Source organism: Pteropus medius, unplaced genomic scaffold (assembly GCF_902729225.1).
Source record: "Pteropus medius unplaced genomic scaffold, Ma_sr-lr_union100, whole genome shotgun sequence".
NCBI lineage: Eukaryota > Metazoa > Chordata > Mammalia > Chiroptera > Pteropodidae > Pteropus > Pteropus medius.
In genome coordinates, this window is record NW_024340696.1 from 25518599 (window position 1) to 25537340 (window position 18742).

At 37.6% G+C, this 18742-nt stretch overlaps 1 pseudogene; it reads right to left on the reverse strand.

Moving 5' to 3' along the window:
• Nucleotides 1–18401: 18401 nt before the first annotated feature.
• Nucleotides 18402–18520, reverse strand: LOC120609908 (uncharacterized; annotated as a pseudogene).
• Between the last annotated feature and the right edge of the window lie 222 nt (nucleotides 18521–18742).

Sequence of the window (18742 nt, forward strand, 5' to 3'; positions counted from 1 at the left end):
ACTTTTGGCTGAGCAAACATTTCCTAAATGCGCTTGCCTGTAGCAAGGGTTCTCCAAGGGAGTCCGAGGAGGCGGTTTAGCATTCACCTAGTGTTTTCATCCGGACTGGGCAATTTTGATGTTGGTTTAGTGTCTTAGCTCAAAGCTTCTGCCACCATATATTTGTATCTACGTAGGCTTAGGGTATTGAGGTTTAAATTGTTTTTTTTTTCACCCATAGTTCTCTTTATATCTTGCCTCCAGGCCTGCAAATGAAATTCTTCTAGTCCTTATTCACAGCTAGGACAGCTTTTTTCACACTCTTATTTATGTGGGAAACCCAGTTCCACCTTCCTCACTGTCAGGCCAGAGGCCTCCATGCCCATCCTGGTGCTGGCATTAAAGACCTGGCTCTAAGGAGTGCAATTTTGGGCCCTAATACTCCCCCGCCCCCGTGTCAGGCAGCTTCACTTTGTTTATGTTGATGGTTTGAGTTGAGTTTCTTCTTCTTTTTCGGCACCTTAAAATTCTTTTTTTTTTTTTTTTTTTGTTTTGAGTGCAATTATGTATTTTAAATATTTTAATATAATTTATCCAGGTTTTCTGTGTAGTTGGTGTGGGAGGAGAGTGGCTTCTTGAGTTCCCTCATTTTATCACCTCAACCAAAGTTCTTTTTATTCCTTTACAATTTGACTTTTTAGGGGAAAAAAAAGTATGTTATACATTATTGTTTTACCCCCTACATGTTCCCTAAAATTTGACTTTTTAGTGAAAAAAAAAAGTATGTTATATATAATTATCTTATCGCCCAATGTGTAGGGTGGCATGGATTGTTGTGGTTCTTACCGAGGCTGTGGGAGTCGTTGTTGCTAGATTGTGATGTCTAGAGTAGTTTGTTACTGACAGGAGCTAAAGAACTCATGCCCTGCTCTTATGACTAGGGACACCTCTCAGTTTACCATGGCCAAACACAGGTTGGGAAATGTTAAAGTGAAAAAGATAAGACAAAGATTATTATCCCTAATTTTCACCTTCAACTCTCAGCATGATGAGGCTCCATATTTCATCAGTTCTTCTGGCAAAGTTCTTACCCGTGGACACAGGAAGCCAGCGAAGCTGAAGGAGTGCCTATACCTGTCCACTTAAGAGTGAATAGGACTTTTTGTGTCACTCACGACTTTCTCAGTTGCAAGTACAGATATCCAACTCAAATTCTCAAAAAAAGGAAAGGACTTTACTGGTTCACACACCTGGAAAGTCTAAAATCGTCCTGGCTATAGGAATGGCTGGGTTCAGAGGCTCAAACCACCTTATCTTCTCCTGGCTGTTTTCCTCTGTGAGAGCAACATTCTCAGGTAACCATGCTCCCATCCCTGCCACGAAGGGGCCCCCCTCAGCTCTAGGCTCACATCACCTCCCAGCAAAAAGAGAACTCCTCTTCCCACTATTCCAACAAAAGTTTTGGTGTTGTGTCTCATTGGCCTGGGTGGGTTACATGTCCATGCTTGTGGATTCAGTGTGCTCTATCCTCCTGGCCACAGTGGTTGTGCCCATCCCCGGGGCTGGGCCTTGGGTCAGTTCCAGAAGAGCCACACAGTCAGAGTGAGGTAAGGGTGATTTCCCCAAAGAGTAATCAATGTGCTATAACTGGAAGAAAAGCAGATGAAGTTCTAGGCCAGCAAAAATGAACAGATGCCCACCACAGATGGAGCAGTTCTTCTACATGAAAAGAGAGTGAATTTTAAAAGGATTTCACTTAATCAAAATTTAGATTCACTCCACTACGAAAGCCCTGTCTTTAAGCAGTGTGAAAGTTTATATTGTACTGCCGGGTAAAAGAAGCCACACTCAATCAGAGACCATGGTCAAACTGTGTGATTGTAAGATTTACAGGCTGGTATGGGACCTGTTGCAGAGAAAGAAAATTGGACCAGAGCCTCTGTCATATTATATTAACTCCAGAATTGCTGATATTTCTTCTAATTTTTAAATCAGATTTTGGAGAGACCGGCAAATATCTCATATCCTTTACATCCAACTGAGTGAAATCGATGAAAATTGCTCTTTGTACAAACAGCTTCTGGTTTTCTTCTATCCTGTGTGTGCTCTTTCGCCTGATAAGAATTTCTTTTTTGTGAGCCTCTTTTGGCTACTTCGAAGACTTCTATTATCTTTGAAATAATGAAATGTTTAAATAACACTTCAAATGGAAGTGAATCTCGACCTTCTCTGTACCACTGGAACTCCTTCGATGCTTAGCACCATAACTGGTATGCTCTTTTGGTGAGGAAGAAATGCCACAAACCATGATGGCTAGCTGATTTCTGCATTGGAATGGATTGCCACCATGAACCTGGCAAAGACAGGCTTATTCACTGTCTACTGCCCCAGAGCCAGAGCCTGGAATTACCTACTCTGTGAGAAATTTTTTGCCAAGAACTTGGAGCGGGAGATTAAGTCTGTCTCTACTACCCAGAGGGCCACTTGTTCTGGAAGACCAGTTTAAAGTGCTTAATTGACTTTCTTCAAAAGTTTCACTTTCTCTTGAAAAAGAGAGATAAGGAAAGCCCACTCTCAGAGCAAATTAACTGGGAGCAGTAAATGTTTGGCATGGCTTAACTTGATGTATAGTTTTGGCTTTATCAATCATGCGAAACTTGTTATTCAAATCCCTGTAGGCAGTGTTAAGGATGCTGCTACTGGAGCAGAAGTAAATATGGTGAGATTAGCTACAAGTTCCAAACTGCCACTCTGGAAGAAAATGGAGGCATACAATTGCATGGACTTTCCAGGACTGGAGGCAGAGTTAAGGCAGGATTTCATCACCTTCTCTGTAGGCAAAGATCACCTGGAAGCACTATTAACTCTTTCGAAGGGTACTTTTCAAGCCACATGACTTGAACCTTGAAAGTGGATTTATAACCTCTTTTCTGATAAAAGCAAAACCAGCTACACAGACCTGGCTAAAGATGACCTTCTGGACTTGAGGACAAAAGAAAAAATGCAAATGCATTCAACTGGCAGAATTTTTAAGAAATCCTGATTTTTTTTTTCTACATAAATTTGCCTTTAATCTGGCAAAGTGAGAGATTAGAGCTCTTTTATTCCTTCTTTCCAGTTTTATTATAACATAATCGGCATACAACAAAAGCTCTAATTCTACCTGTTCCTACAACTTTTTGAGTCCAGGTTTTCAGCTGTGGTTGTCACTGATATGCAAAATCAGTATTGATAGAATGTCAAAGACTATCTCATGTTTTCAACTTGTTACACAGGTTAAATAACATCAAGTATTATATTAAGATGTTTATGTATTTTAGATTTATTTAATGTTTTCAGGAAATAACCATTACTTTTTTGCTTAAAAAATAATGAATGACATAATTCTTTGTTTAAAAAAAATGCTTTTAAAAATCTGTTTCTATAAAAATAATCTCCAAGACTCTTTCTCCAGCCCTGCTCTCAAGATTTGGTGTGGGGTGGGGGCGGGGAGATGGGGTTGGCAGAAGAGGGGCAAATTGCACTACTCAGCTGGTACAATTTGACTGCTCTCTCTTGGCTTCTATATATAGCAGGCATTCAAATGCTGGCTGATTCTCTCTTAGGGTGCTTTTCTGAATTCCTTGGAAATACCCAAAAGGTATACAGATCCTATAGCATTCCCTGGTGTGGGCCATGATGTGACTCTCCTCTTAGCATCCCTTCCCTGGGCACTGCCTGGAGTCTACCCCACAGCCTCTCGTTGCCGAGTTCCCCTTGCCAGAGCAGGCAGGCCTCTTGGGGGTGCCCAGTCAACACAAACACAAGCCTGGCAACTTTGCAGCATCCTCCTGTTCCAAGGAAACTGCAGACTTACTAAAGATTATGCCCTCTGCTGCTCCCTTTCCTGGCTTCCATCTCCTGGCAAGAAGCCAGCACTGCCCTCTGTGTCCACATATGTCCCCAAACTCCAGGGTATACTGGCCAGACACTCCCTAGAATGTGTCTACCATAGACCTGTGGCAGCTCCAGGGCCCAAACCTCACAGCATAGTAAACATTCATCAGGGGAGGAAGTACTGCCTTTCCTTCTTGCAGGCATTCTCAATTCCTATTTTTGGTTTTCTTGGGGCTTCCCTCATCCAGTTTGCTGCAGTGGGTGAGAAGCATTCTTTCTCGCCCCCATGGAGGAGAGAAAGGACACCGAAGCATAGGCCGTACTCACTCTCCACTCAGATTTCTAGTCTTGTTTTTTATAAGCCTGAGGAAAAAGATGGGGGCTGATAGTTGCCAGACTGGTTCTGCTGTATTTATTAAGTCTGACACAGGTTTTTCTGATACCTGTCTTCAGAACATGTTAGCCATTGTTCTTAAATGTGGGGCTTGAGCTGACATTTTGAGAAAAAGAGGAAAGTTAAACATTTGAATAAGTGAATATTTATCTCAGAGTGATTTATAATAGCAACAACTGGCACCATCCTAAAAGTCCCTCAATCAAGGATTTACTAAGCAAATTATGGTATTCATTAAACATAATATGTATGTAGGGGCATAGAATATACTCATGATACATTAAGTAAATAAAATAAGAACAGTGTGTTGAAAAATATGTGAGTGTGAGTTCACCGAAAAAGCTTTATAATAGTTATCTCTGGGTGTGGCATTATGAGTATTTTAATTTCCAGCTTATTTTTGTTTCTTTTTTTCTTTCAGTTTTAGTGAGGTGTAATTGACATACAGTACTATATAAGTTTAAGTCGTATAGCATAATGCCTTGATTTATGTATATTAAGAAATGATTTTTTTTAAAAAAGAAATGATTACCACAATAAGTTTAGTTAATATACATCATCTCATATACACACAAAAGAGCAAAAAGAGAAAAGTTTTTCCCTGCTGTGAGAACTTTTAGGATCTACTTTCTTGGCTACTTTTAAATATACCGCACAGCAGTGTTAAGTGCAGTCATTATGTGATGTTACATCCCTAGGACTTGTTTACCTTATAACTGGAAGTTTGTACTTTTTAAGCACCTTCATTCAGTTCCCACTCCCCTACCCCCCCTCTCTGGTAACCACAAGTGTGGTCTCTTTTTCTATGAGTTTATTTTTTTTTAAGATTCCACATAAACTGTGTTTCTTGAATTATTTTTACATTGAGTGTGTTTTATTTTAACATATATAGAAAAAAAGCAATAATGGAATTTACATTTTTTAAAACTTATTTTCAAAACATGTTTTTAAAATAACTTATTTTATAAACATGTTTTTAAAATAACTTATTTTATAAACATGTTTTTAAAAATATATTTTTAAAATAACTTATTTTATAAAATAAAATAAGTTTTATATAACTTATTTTATAAAATAGGTTATTAAAAAATTTAACAACATTTTATAAGGAGGGCTACCAACTGGCATCCGAGATGTTGAAAAGTGAGGAAGAAAATGTGGCAGCAGAGCTTAGACTAGGGAGAGTCAGGAGGGGCATCTAGGGTGTGAAGCATAAGGAGATGCTGGCCCTCAGGGTCATATAAGAGTGCTGCCTTAGAGTTCGCACCATCGATGCCTCTCTTGCCTCACCCTAGTCCTAGCCCTATGTGTCAGAAAGAAACTCACAAGAGCAAAATGTAGAAGGTATTGCTCTATCCCTCAGGCTACCAACCTAGGCATATGTGTGTCCCAAAGTCCGATTTCTGTAAAGACAATCAATTAAAGGCTCTTAGATGGTCTCTGCTGTGTTATTTCCATCACTGGAGTAGGGATGAAATGCGTATCTTATCGCTTCTTTACCATTAACAACTTACATTTAATCCTACATTCCTTTTCCAAACTCCACTTCTGTTTCAGCCTGAACAACCTCACTATCAATTTACAGCTATTTTTCCAACCTGTTAATGGCCATAATGGCAACAAGAGTCTGGCAACGACTTGAATTCATAATGATGGATTCAGTAGACATTTATTATATGTATACAGTAGGCATAGTACCATAGGAAAGATAAATAAATATAAAAATTAACAAAATGTTCCCTCCAAGTTTTAAAGTGACAAGATGGTCATACTGGAAACTTAAGTACAGAAATGTTACTCCACAAACTCAAAACACAGCCTCTTGCAAGCTCCACTCTGATTTATAATTAAAATCCCAAGGCAGAAAAAAAAATTCTCTGAGCAGCAAATACAACTGTTTTGAAGTCTCTATTTTTTTTTTCTGTACAGGAAGCTGAAGCCATCCCTGAGGCCAGACAATGTATATTTAGAATTGTGTCTATACAGGTGCTGATCTAACAAATTTTGCTCTCTGATTTACTCTGCAGTTCTTCCTATGTCTAACAGATCAGAAACCTTTAACGTCAACTTACTTCAGAAGAGGAGACTTTACAGAATTCCTCCCAACCAGCTCAGACTGTACAGTGTAGTAATTTGGTACATTTCAATTTGATTCCAAATATTAAAGGAAAAGGCGACCTACGTTCAGCATACTCTGAGGGTGAAGAAGCACATACTGCATTTGGCAAAAGTTGCTGTCAAAATGGTTTTTTTTGGTAAAGGTACATTTTTGGTAAGCCCCCCATTTTCTGGTACATTCACTTAGGAGAAAACTCCATTTGCTGATAATGCCAAAGACCAGAGGTGTTAGGGTGAGAGTAGGATGTGCCCAAAGAGCAGTGAGGAGAGTGAGAACCGTGACATGTGCAGATTGCTCTCTGAGGAGGCTTCCTGGCATTGTGGTACAGCTTCATAAGGGGGTGGGTCTGCGGTGGAATGGGAAAACTGAGGGGGTCAGCACGCCCCGGAGAGAAGCTGCGAAGTGGACTCAAGGCCAGGGAAGGTGAGTAGGAGAGGTGATTGTCACTCTTCAGGCCTCAGGGTATAAGGTCCCTGATTTGGCAAGGTATAGTGGCAATGGGCAATAAAAATCATATAGCAGCATAATAATAGAGGGAGAATCATTACAAGTTATCAGTTGACTGGATATGGGTATTGGGAGCATAGAGGAGTAAAAATGATCTTCGGGTTTCAGGTTTGAGCAATGAAGTTACCCTTGCAGATCCTTAGTGGAACTTGATACAAAATCATTTTCGTCAATGGGGAAGATGGGTGGTGGAAACCATACTTTTAGACATCCGTGCCTATGGATGCGTTTCATGGGAGTTTGAGTCTCAGCTGCCCTTAGGACCACTGGAGCTATGTCCAAGAGAGTAGACCCTCTAGCCTTCATAAGAGGCCCTCCAAAGCAGAGATAGCTATGCATAAGATGTCATTTGGACCCTACCTCAAATGTGACCCAATGTCTTGTCCTATTAATCTGTGAACTAAGATCTAAAAGTTCCCTCGGTTTTAGGTTCATGCTCTCATTGCGATTTAGCTTTCTTTCAGTGTTCTGGGCCTTGATGTCAGTTTATGTTTTTTTCTGACTTCTCATTAGAATTGGCAATTCCCTCTTGTACTCCACTGCAGCCTATACATATATTTCCTTTATAGTCTAGAACCCTTCTGCACTTAGTATTTATATGTTTGTCTCCTTTAGCAATTGGCAAATTCTTGAGGGCAGAAATCATGTTTTTGAATCTCTAGTGCCTTGTACACTTCCTGGCACCAAAGGATCTCAATAGATGTTTGATGAATGATGGAATGGCTGAATGGCCTCTGACTTAAGTGCATACCCTATTTCCAAGATCACTGTTCATCTCCTCATACTCATTTCTCAGAGGGGATCCTGCAGGGTGGGACAGGACAGAAGCTGGGCCAAACACATCTGGGAGTGGAGGATGAAGAAAAGAAAGCCAGAAAGCCTTGAGATTCCAGTTTGGATGTGGGAAATAGAATTAGGGAGAAATCCTAAAAATCAGAATTTGTCAGCGGGAGAGGATGGAGAGCTAGAACCCACAGCATCATGGGAGCCATGGGAGGAAAGAATTTTGAGGATGAAGTCAAAAAAGAACAGTCAATTCAAGAAGAGTGAAGGCTGAGCAAAGACACTGAATTTAATGATTAAGAGATCGTTGGATCACTTGATTTCTTGAGAGTTGGGTTTCCATAGAGTGATAGGGCCAGAAGATGGCTAGTATAGAATTAAGGTGTGAATAGATGCTGAGGAAATGCAGGCAATAAGTATAAATGATGCATTTTACAAGTTTGGTGATGAAAGGAAGACAAGGAGGACTTTGGAGTTTAATAGATTCCCCTGTTTTGGGTATAGAAGCCTGATGACTGAGATATTTTTATTTCCATTTGTTTTTCCACTTATTCTTTCTATTAAAAATAACAGGTACTTAATTGTTTAATTGTATAAATGCAGAAAGGTGAAAAGAAAAAAAACTCCATTCTTCAGAAATAATCTTTGAATCATTTTCAATATTTTAGGTATTTTTTTTTAGCTTTTTTCCCCTCTATGCATATTGTTTGATATTTTTGAAAAAAATGATCAGTATGTACATGTGTGTATATATAATTTACCTATTAAAATCCCCTTCATTTTTCACTTAAAATATATTATGAGAATTTTCTGTGTGATTATTTCTCAAAAAGAAAAAAAAAGTTAATGGTTGCAAATTACTCCATTATGCACAGTACTGATATATGCCAGATGCCCACCGATAAAATATACTTGTCAACTTTCATTTGGACCAATTAGGTGTCTGTTTCAATTAGTTGGTATCTAAAGGATTGTTAAATATTTTGAATATTATCCCTAATTATAAAACATAATAACTAAATTTAAAAAAACTGTAGGACTTTTCTCAATACAATATCCATTTCTCCTATTTGTAAGTGGTTTTATTTGTGTGACTTAAGAAAATTGATATCATATTTAATAGTTTTAAGAAGAAATTGATTTTGTATAAATATCTTTATGGTTTGGCCCTTAATTAGCTGTCCTTTCAACATTATTCTTATTAGTGTTTCAAGCAGTATTTTTATGAATTCAAAATTTTAGTAACCTTTTAAAAATAATTCTCCTTTTCCCAGATAATCATACTCCTTCTTTCTTGCTATTCTGACCTATTCCATTTCTCCTTCATCCTATTCTCCTTTTTTAAAACAAAAATAATGTGGATGCTAAAAATTTCCAGTTTCTTGTTTAAAAAGTATGTTAAATATTATTCAGGCAACATCAGTAAATAAAACTCTTTAGGTGGAAACATTGTCGAGAATCTAGTAGATTTTTGTTTTGTTTTGTTTTGTTTTCAGGAATAAAAATCACATGTTTTGGTCTTTCTACCGCTGTAACTTGGGATAATTCATGTGTGCCTTCATTCACTCTCCATAATGTTTATTATGTGCACTACTGGGGTTGATGAAAGATGGTCCCTGCCTGCAAATGGTTCTTTTCAAATGATGGGATTGATTTAACAGGTAGATAAGGATGTGAAAATGCAATTAACAACCCTGGAAATTGGGTGCCTAAAACTAATGTGACTCACACAATCACCCTTTTTAGGAGCTTCACTGGTTGCAGTGGTAAAAGAGGTGAAGAGTAGGTACTTTTTTAAAGTCTTCAGAGGTGAATAGTGACTAGAGTATTCTAGAAGTGAGTTGTTCCTGTAGACAAGTTCAACAAACTCTTGGAGGCTACCAGGCCACCATTTGGTAATTTGCTGCCCTAATGTAATTCTTGGTGAGTATAAATAATGCATTCACCTTTTAATGACCCTTTGATCTATAAAAAATAATGAATTGGTCTTAGAGAATCATAGCCTGGTTTGAAATAATAGAGGATCTTAAATACCACCTGCAGACTAAAAGTTGCAGGTGTTTCTATGTAAGTTGATTGTTTCTATGAACAAGTCTTCTTCATAACAGATACATTTTGCTAAGGTATCTCCAAGCCACAGTAGAGTCATTCAACTCTTCCTTTATCTGTTTTTGGATTAATTCTATAGGAAATTTTTTTGATTCATAGAGCAGTTTTCATATAAAACTCTCTTCAACAGAAACATTTCTATTTGTGTTATAAATGTAGATATAAACATAACATTTATGCCTATTTATTTGTCAATACGAGAGATGCCTTGAAGCACTAAAATGATCTAAGTTTGACTCCAGTGAACTTTCACGATTGAACTACGGGGTACTGTTTTTAAAATACTGGGAGATTTAATTTACTTTAACTTTCCTTCTCCCCTTTCTCTCCCTCTGCCTTCTCTCATATGTTATGATTTAAGATAACCTAATATATCAAAAGCAAAACTATGGAAACAAGACAATCTAGGACAATTTGTATTGCAAAGAATTCTCCACTTTGCGAAATAACATAACTTCCTTTAACTAGCAAGCTATAAATATTTGGTTTATAAAATTCCATATCCGAACAACTTTTCTAGGAACATAGAATACAAGCACAATAAAATATGTTTTTTCTCCTATTTGGTACCCTCTTTGAAGGATAATTAAACAGTCAACTGGCTTTTCCTGAACTTTCAAATAAAAATACAAAAGTTAACATGTACATTTTAATAAAAATCTAATGATCACACAGACTCACATGACCGTTTTACTCCAGTGAAAAATAGCATTGCCTCAAGTAAGATTTGGCAATGTTTATTGTTATATGTTTCTATTCATTCATTCATTGAGCACATATTTAATGAGCAAGCCAAAGTCCAAAGAGCTCCCTATCCTCCTGGTTAGGCCACCATTCACAACCTCCCTGTACCCTGCCCGCACCTCCACTGCACATGGCCTAGATGACCAATTCCCCAAGGAGGCTATGGTGAGAACTGATTATCCACCTCCCCTAAAAAGATCATCAGGACTAACCCTGTCAGGCCCTACTTGCTTCCTTCAGAAGTCCAGTCTCTTTGGTCACTCTTTGTCATTGGGATTTTCTCTCCATATTCTCTGAACTCTCTCCAATTTCTTCCACTGTGTACTCTGCAACTTGGGGTGCATCATCAGGGAAAAAAATTAAGTGTTTTCACAAGTCAAACTCATTTAAATCTTATAACAGCTCTGTGGCATGTCCTATCATCATCCTTATTTTACAGGAAAAGAATCTGAAAATCGGATGGATCAAGTGCCCTGCCCAAGGTGACACTAGATGTAGCAGGGATAGTTTTTAAGTAAGGTGCTCCGATACCAAATCAGATTCTCCTTTTACTCTAAGGACGCAATGACACACAAATGTTTGGCACAAAGCAAGCATATCCATCCTTCAGTTCATTGTCCCTTCCACACATCAAAGGGTCATCCTAAATTCTAGTGCAATTTAGCAAAGCTGAGAGGCTGTGAAGGTTCTTTGTGGAAGTAACAGATCAAGTGTTCTAAGGTGTAACTCCAACTTTTTATCAAATAAACTAGAGTATCCTTCCCCTGGATCTTTTGTGAATGCGAGTTGCTCTTTAAGGTTCTGGAAGCAACCAAAACTAGCCAATCACTTGGCTTTAGGACGACTCTTTTTGAGGATTTTTACAGGGTTAGCTTCTTTTAAACAGAAAACTATTTTGTAGGGCTGGCAACATTGATAACCTGGAAAGTACCCTTTGACAAAATTATGTTCCTTTCATTTCCTTGCATTTTCTGGCTCTACGTGGAATAATTGCCATCTATAGACTTGCTAACTAGAGCTATTCAGTATAGGTCCTCTCTAAATAATGAAAAGATGGTATGTATTTGTGTAGGGGAGAGTGTATGTTTTTGAAAAAGGGAAAAAATAGCTGGGATAGGTGGGACCAACTAAAGTAGAGGCAAATTAAATTCTAAAGTTCACAGGAGGGCTGATCTGGATAAATCATCAGAATCAGATAGTTGTGCTACATTTCTCCCTTTTACATGACAAATAATCATTTAGGGAATATAAGATAAACTAACAAAAGGATGGATGTCCACCTGTCTATGAGAAATTTTCCTACCTTCTACCAGAATTATATAGCATGAATCTGACCAAATACCATAGTTGTAATACAAAAAGATGACAGATGGCATGTGAAATACTTTGAGTCACTTATTTAAGTCTAAAATATGACTTTTATTTTTAGCTAGTATTACTATGGGGCACATTCCTCTCAATGTAAAAGTATCCAAATAATGAAACTACTTTACTATTAAAGGTAGATAGTGTGTAGTACATAATGAAACTACTTTACTATTAAAGGTAGACGGTGTATAGTACTTTAGGTATTTACATTGCTTTTGAGTCAGGTTGTCTGGGTTCCAATCCCAGTTCCACAGCTTCCTAGCTGTGTGATATTAGGCAAATTGATTAATCTCTTTGAGTTTCAGTTCCCTCATCCGTATAAAACATGGGTAATAACACCTATCTCACAGGTTTGTTGTAAAGATTAAATGAGATAATAAGTGTAAAGCACTTAGCACAGCGCTTAGGATACAGTGATCACCCAATAAAAAGTAGTTATTACTGTTAAACTACAATTATCTTAAGTGCTCAGTACTGCTGGGTATATTCTTTGTCTTCCCCTATTGCTCTATTTAAAATAAGATAAAATTATAAAATATATATAATATCATAGAAATATGAATCTTTCTATCCTTTCTAAAGTATACCTATTCAGATTCCAGTTTCTACCTAATAAATTTCTAGAACAACTGGTTTTCTGTGGGTGATATATATAAGAAATGACTGTAACATTTTTTAAAAAGAGATTTTAGCATAAGGCTATGTGACTTTAGTCTGTTTTGGTTATCTATTCCCAGATAACATCTATCTCAAAATTTGGTGACCTAAAATAACAATCATTTTATTGCTTCTAATGATTGGAATTTGAACAGGTGCGTGGGATCCTTGTCTCTGCTCTATGAGATGTCTGCTGAGGCTAGAACTTTTAAGGTGGCTCCTTCGGTCACATGCCTGGCAGCTCAGCCAAAACATTTGGGAGCTGGTGGGAATGATTGCACTGGGGCCCTATGTCCATGGCATCGGTTCTTGCTGCTAGTCAGGTTCCAAGGTTCTCCTCTGCCATCCCCTCTCCATATGGCTTCTCCCTTCGGATTAGCTGTACTTCTTACAAGGCAGCCGAGAAAGGGGAAATAAGTTTACTCCTCAATGTGGGGAGCAGCGTGCATTACTAAGATGGTGGTGATTGACAGGGCCATCTTTGGAAACTAGCTACCCCTCTGCCATTTAGTCTAATAATCCCTACTTTGGAATAAACCTCTCTCTAAATAGTCTACAACCTTTTTAAGTGATACATGAAAACATTTTTAAGGGTATATTTTAATCTTTCAATTCAGAGACCTCCTTCACACAGACTTTCTAAACTGAAACATTCCGATTCCAATCCTTTTTGAGAATTATGTCTGAGGTGGACTCTAAAATGAGGGGATTATAGACCCAGATGGGCAAACAAATTGCCTTTTCTGGTTAAATAAATACACCAGCCTGAAACATGGCATTGAGTTCTAGTCTATTGACTTAATTTTTCCACCTGTAGGTGGGAAGATTATACCAGGAGGGGTAAAATATATGTGGAAATGGCTACATTGCTTTGTGGTTTGTTGTATTTTTGTTTTTGAGCACTTTAAATATTTTGTCATGGGGTTGTCCTGTGAAGGTACCCAGACTCACTTGGAATGTGTCTATACCTTGCAGCACTTACTATACCAATGCTTGGCTGGCTCTCTGGGAATTCTGTCAGGGCCAAGAGCTCCTGTGGGTCCATTCTGGATTCACAGAACCAGATGTTATCAGTGACTACCAATGACAATGCCACCTGCAGGTCGTGTTGACATGGAGGGGTTTCTTTACATTGTTTGTTTAGCATCAATTAGATTAAAGCCCTTGTGGGCAGGGCCCTGTTTTATAGGTAACATTGTTATAAATACCAGTGTTCTTAATAGAGCAGAATATTAATTTCGGCATGACAAAATCATTGCTGTCTTCTATGCCTCTTGTCTCTTGAAGCTCTTTGAGAGTGAAATAGTTCAATAAACATAGTCTCTTAATTGTACCTCATAACCTAGATTCCTTAGGAGATGAGTCACTATTAAATCAAATAGGAGCTTTTCTTTCATACTTTGTACTTTCATTAATATTTTCTGCCTGATTTTGTCCACTTCAGAAATTTTAAATAGAAGGAAGTCCATTACAAGAAATTATACAACTTGTTTAACATGCATTGTAATACAATAGGTTTTGTAGTTTGAAGAAAACCGTATTGGACTTAAAACCCCTCTTTCCTCCCTTCCTCTTTTCCTTCCTCTTTTCTTTTCTCAGAAATTGAGTGCCTTTTATGTAAATTCACTGCACTACAAGCTGTTGGGGGTACAAAGATAAAGGACACTGAGCACCTACCCTCCAGGGAGTTAAATTTTTTCCCAGGGTAATCAGTAGGTTACAGGAGGGCTTGAACAATTGAGAGTCAGGAGTGTCATACTCTAATCTAAACACAGGTGTTATTCTGGCGATTATACTCTGAGCACCTTACCAGTGAAAAAACACAGAGTTCTCTGGTAGAATCTCGGCAATGGGACCCACCAAGTGCACGTTAGCCTGTCTTTGCTTGACTCCTGATTTGGCCTCCTAGGCCCCTCCAATAAACTTCTGGGCATTACACATTCTCTGCAAAACATCCTAATACTTCACAGAAATAATAAGATGCTATTTTCTATTCTTATGCTAATTTTTCTCTCTCTCTTTACAAAAAGAATAAGATGACTCTTTAAGCCTTCAAGTCAGGGTGGCTTTGAGGATTAAAGATATACTATATATAAAAGTACTTTTTTCAAAGTTACAAAGTACTGCACAAAAGTAAATATTGTTGATATCGTTCACCTCTTCTGGTAAAAGTAGAAAAGAAAGGAGACTGGAAGCTCTTTGGTAGCCCAAACTTGTCTGAGAAGTTTAAGCTCTAGTTCTCCCGACATATGTTGACATGTTCTGGTGTGTAACTATAGCCACAGAGTGGAATAATTGAGAGCTGCTTTAATGGCTGACATAAAACTGGAGTTTTTATACTGTAGAGGAAACTCTCCAATTTATTTGAAACCCATGATATTTATATTGTGACCTGAGTTAGATCTAATTCATGGTCCATTTCAAGGACCATGTCTTGTGCCTGAGTCTTATGCAGAGGGCTTTTAATAGCTATAAACTGGGATAGGTAAGCGGTAGCAGAGATAAGTGTGTTCATTTTCTATTGCTGTATAATAAAATACCTCAAAACTTAGGAACTTAAAACAACAAACATTTATCATTTCACAGTTTGAGCAGGTCAGGAATTCAGGAGCAGCTTAGCTGGGTGGTGGCAGCTCAGTTTCTCTCTTAGGTGGCAATCAAGCTGTTGGCCAGGACTGCAATCATATGAAGGGGACTGGGGCTGGGAGAGTCATTTCCAAACTTACTCATGTTTCTCTTGTCAGGAGGCCTCAGTTCCTCCCTGGTTAGTGGCTGCAGGTCCCAGTTCCTTGCCATGTGGGCCTCTCCACAAGATAACATGGAAGTTAGCTTCCCCTGGAGCCAGTGATGAGACAGAAGCTACAATGTTGTGACCTAGTCTTAGAAGTGAGATATCATTACTTGTGTGTGAGCAGGAACTACACAAAGGCATAAATACCTGGAGGAGGGGATCATGGGGAATATCTTAGAGAAAAACTGCAATAGTAGTCAAAAAAATTAAGTAAATAGAAGAAGAATTCAGATTTGGACTTGCACGTAGGACTGTGGGTGAATTTTTCCTGTCTTTGAATTTATCTGGACTTGAGTAAACTTGAACTTATGTTGTATTGTAATTATCTGTTAATAATTATTAGAGTGCTTATTCCTCTTCAGTGAAGGTTATAAAAGTGCAAAAAGAAGATACTCTACTAAGCAAGCTTGTAGGAGTTCATGATCTAAAACAGGGGCCAGCAAATTTTGTCTTTAAATAGCCAGATAGTACATATTTTAGGCACTGTCGATCATCCAGTCTGTTGCAACTGCTCAGTTCTGCCATTGTAACACAAAAGCAGCTGCAGACACTTCTGTATTACAGCTACTATGTGGTTGTTCCAATAAAACTTTATTTATAGAAATAGGCAGTGGGCCAAATATGGCCTGTAGGCCATGGCTTGCCAACCTCTGATACAAAAGAAAACTATAGAATACTAAATGAGAAGATTTTAACCAGAAACACTATGAAAGATAAAAGATTTATTTGTAAATCCCTACCAGTTTCATTTTATGGATTTATTGATTTGTTCTATAAAATATGTGTAGATAACAAAAAGTAGCTACAGGAGGAATGAAAAGATGCAGAGAACTGAAAAGTGAAACAATGAATGGGATCAGGATACTGTTTGGTTATTTGCACTCCATCCCCTCTTAAAGAAAAATAAATGATTTTGAAATTATGCACAGTAAGAAACAAAACAAAACAAAATTATTCTTTTGTCAACCTCGGTACTCTCCTGTCCCCCATCTCAATCTAGTTGCCACCACTGCAAAATTACCTCTCAATGATTACTTTTTAATTCTCTGACAAAATCAAGACAGATGTTGATTGCCTAAACGGGGCGAGATTCCCTCGAAGTATTTTTTTCCTTGCAAATTTTAAAAACAAGTGGTGTCTTGGAAACTATCCAAGAAAAAATGTGTGACTCTCACGAGATAATTAACAATAACCTGGGGTGTTCCAGAATGTAGGCTGGGAATTATTAGCCTAAGGAATTGGGAAAAAGAGATTGAGACTGACAGGTAAAATCTGCTCATTAATATTAGACAATGTAAAAAGGTCTGTTCTGTCATCTGGGTTTTACCTTCTGCTACTGCCACTCAAAATCCTAATTTAGAACTCCCTGAGGAGCCTATTAGGGGTTTTAAAACTTTTTTATTAATTTTTTTATTATAAGAGAATATATAACAATTGTGGAAATTACAGAAGAGAAAATAAATTACTCATAATCCAATTAGCCAGACATGACCACTATTAAGATTTTAGCATAGTTTCTTTCTGTATGTTCTTGGATATTAAACATAGTTGATATACAATTTTTTATTCCACTTTTCAACTTGCTATTATATCACAGGCTTTACCCCTATGACTTTCAGTGGTCCCCAACCTTTTTTGGCACCAGGGACCAGTTCTCTCATGAGAATCTAATGCCTGATCATCTGAGGTGGAGCTGAGGTGGGGATGCTAGCCCTGGGGCAAGGCTGCAAATACAGATGAAGCTTTGCTAGCTTACCTGCTGCTCACCTCTTCCTGTGAGGCCGGTTCCTAACAGGCCATAGACAGGTACCATCCACGGCCCAGAGGTTGAGGACCCCTGACTTAAAAGATAAATGGTATTCCATAATGTGGATACTTAATAATTTACATAATCATTATTTGAATTGGTTGAGTTGTTTGTAAGTTTTATTATCATAAATAACACAGCCATAAACATCTTTGTAAATAAATCTTTCAGTGCTTCTTTGATTATTTCCTTATAAACATTTTCTAGAAGTAAAATCACAGAGTATAGGTATAGTAACATTTTTAAGTCTCTTAATCGGTACTAATAAATTTCTTACTAAAAGATTGTAGCAATTAATATATCCTCTAGTAAAAGTATTGAGCATTATTAATTTTAAAATTGTATCTATTTTATTTTAATTTGCATATTTTGATTACTAATGAGGTTGAGAAAATATCTTTATTAACCTTTCCTTTCTTCCTTTGAAAATTATTTTTTCTCACCTATTTTTCTGTGTTTGCTAATATTTTTCTTATATAATTGTATAATTTCTTTACCTAGTATGGCTCTTAACCAATTGTGATGTTTTTGCTGAAAATATTTTCTTGGCTTTTTATTGCCTTTCATTAAAAAAAGCATAAGAAATAAAAATTTTTGTCTAGAAAAATTATCAGTATTTTTTTTTATTTCTTCCATTGCTTTTAATCTCGAGAAGCTATTTGCATCCTATATTATATCCTAACATGCCATATTATGCCTTCTAAACTTCCTTGTGATTTGGTTTTTTTACATTTAATTCTTTCAGCTTCCTGGAATTAACTTTGATATATAGTGTAACTTTGCTCCAATTAAAGGAATGCATGTTATAGAGATGTATAATGTTCTCTTTAACTCAAAGATTCCCTCTTACTACTATTCTTGGCTCTATATCAGGGTTTCTTGTTATGTGAGGCAGCATTTTTCATCTTAGGACTTTTGATGTCTTTGGAGTGTCCTGGATGGCAAAGTGCATTCATTCTTTTCATTTCTCTTTCTTCCCTTTATAAGACTTAGTAACATGCTCCACGTAGACCAGCCCACGCCTCCCAGGTTTCGTTTTTAAGGTACCCAGAAGGCCCACTTTCCTAAAAATTTCTTCTCCTCTGAGTTTTTATTGATGTCAAACAGACCCGGTGTTTCTCCTCTTTGTGTTAAACATTACCCTCTCCCAGAAGTCTGTTTATTTTTTTTAATTTTAAGTTTTTTTATTTTTTAGGCAAGGCAACCCTTGGTTGAGCTCACAGATTGCAAGGACCTTGTCAGTTTACAATACCTTATTTTTTTTTTATGCCTGCAGCACCCAGTCTTCCTAGATGATCTCCCCTCCAAGTACTAACCAGGCCTGACCCTGCTTAACTTCCGAGATCAGACGGGATCAGGCTTGTTCAAGGTAGCATGGCCATAAACAGAAGTCTTTTTAAAAAATGCACATTCACCTCAGCAGAATAGCACGGTATACTAGTTTCCTAACATATCAGCACAAACTTGGTTGCTTAAAACAATAGAAATTTATTCTCTCACAGTTCTGGAGACTAGAAGTTCGAAATCAATGTGTAAGCAGGCCCACTCATCCTCTACCTGAAGGCTCCAGGGAAGATCCTTTGTGCCTCTTCCTGGCTTCTGGTTGTT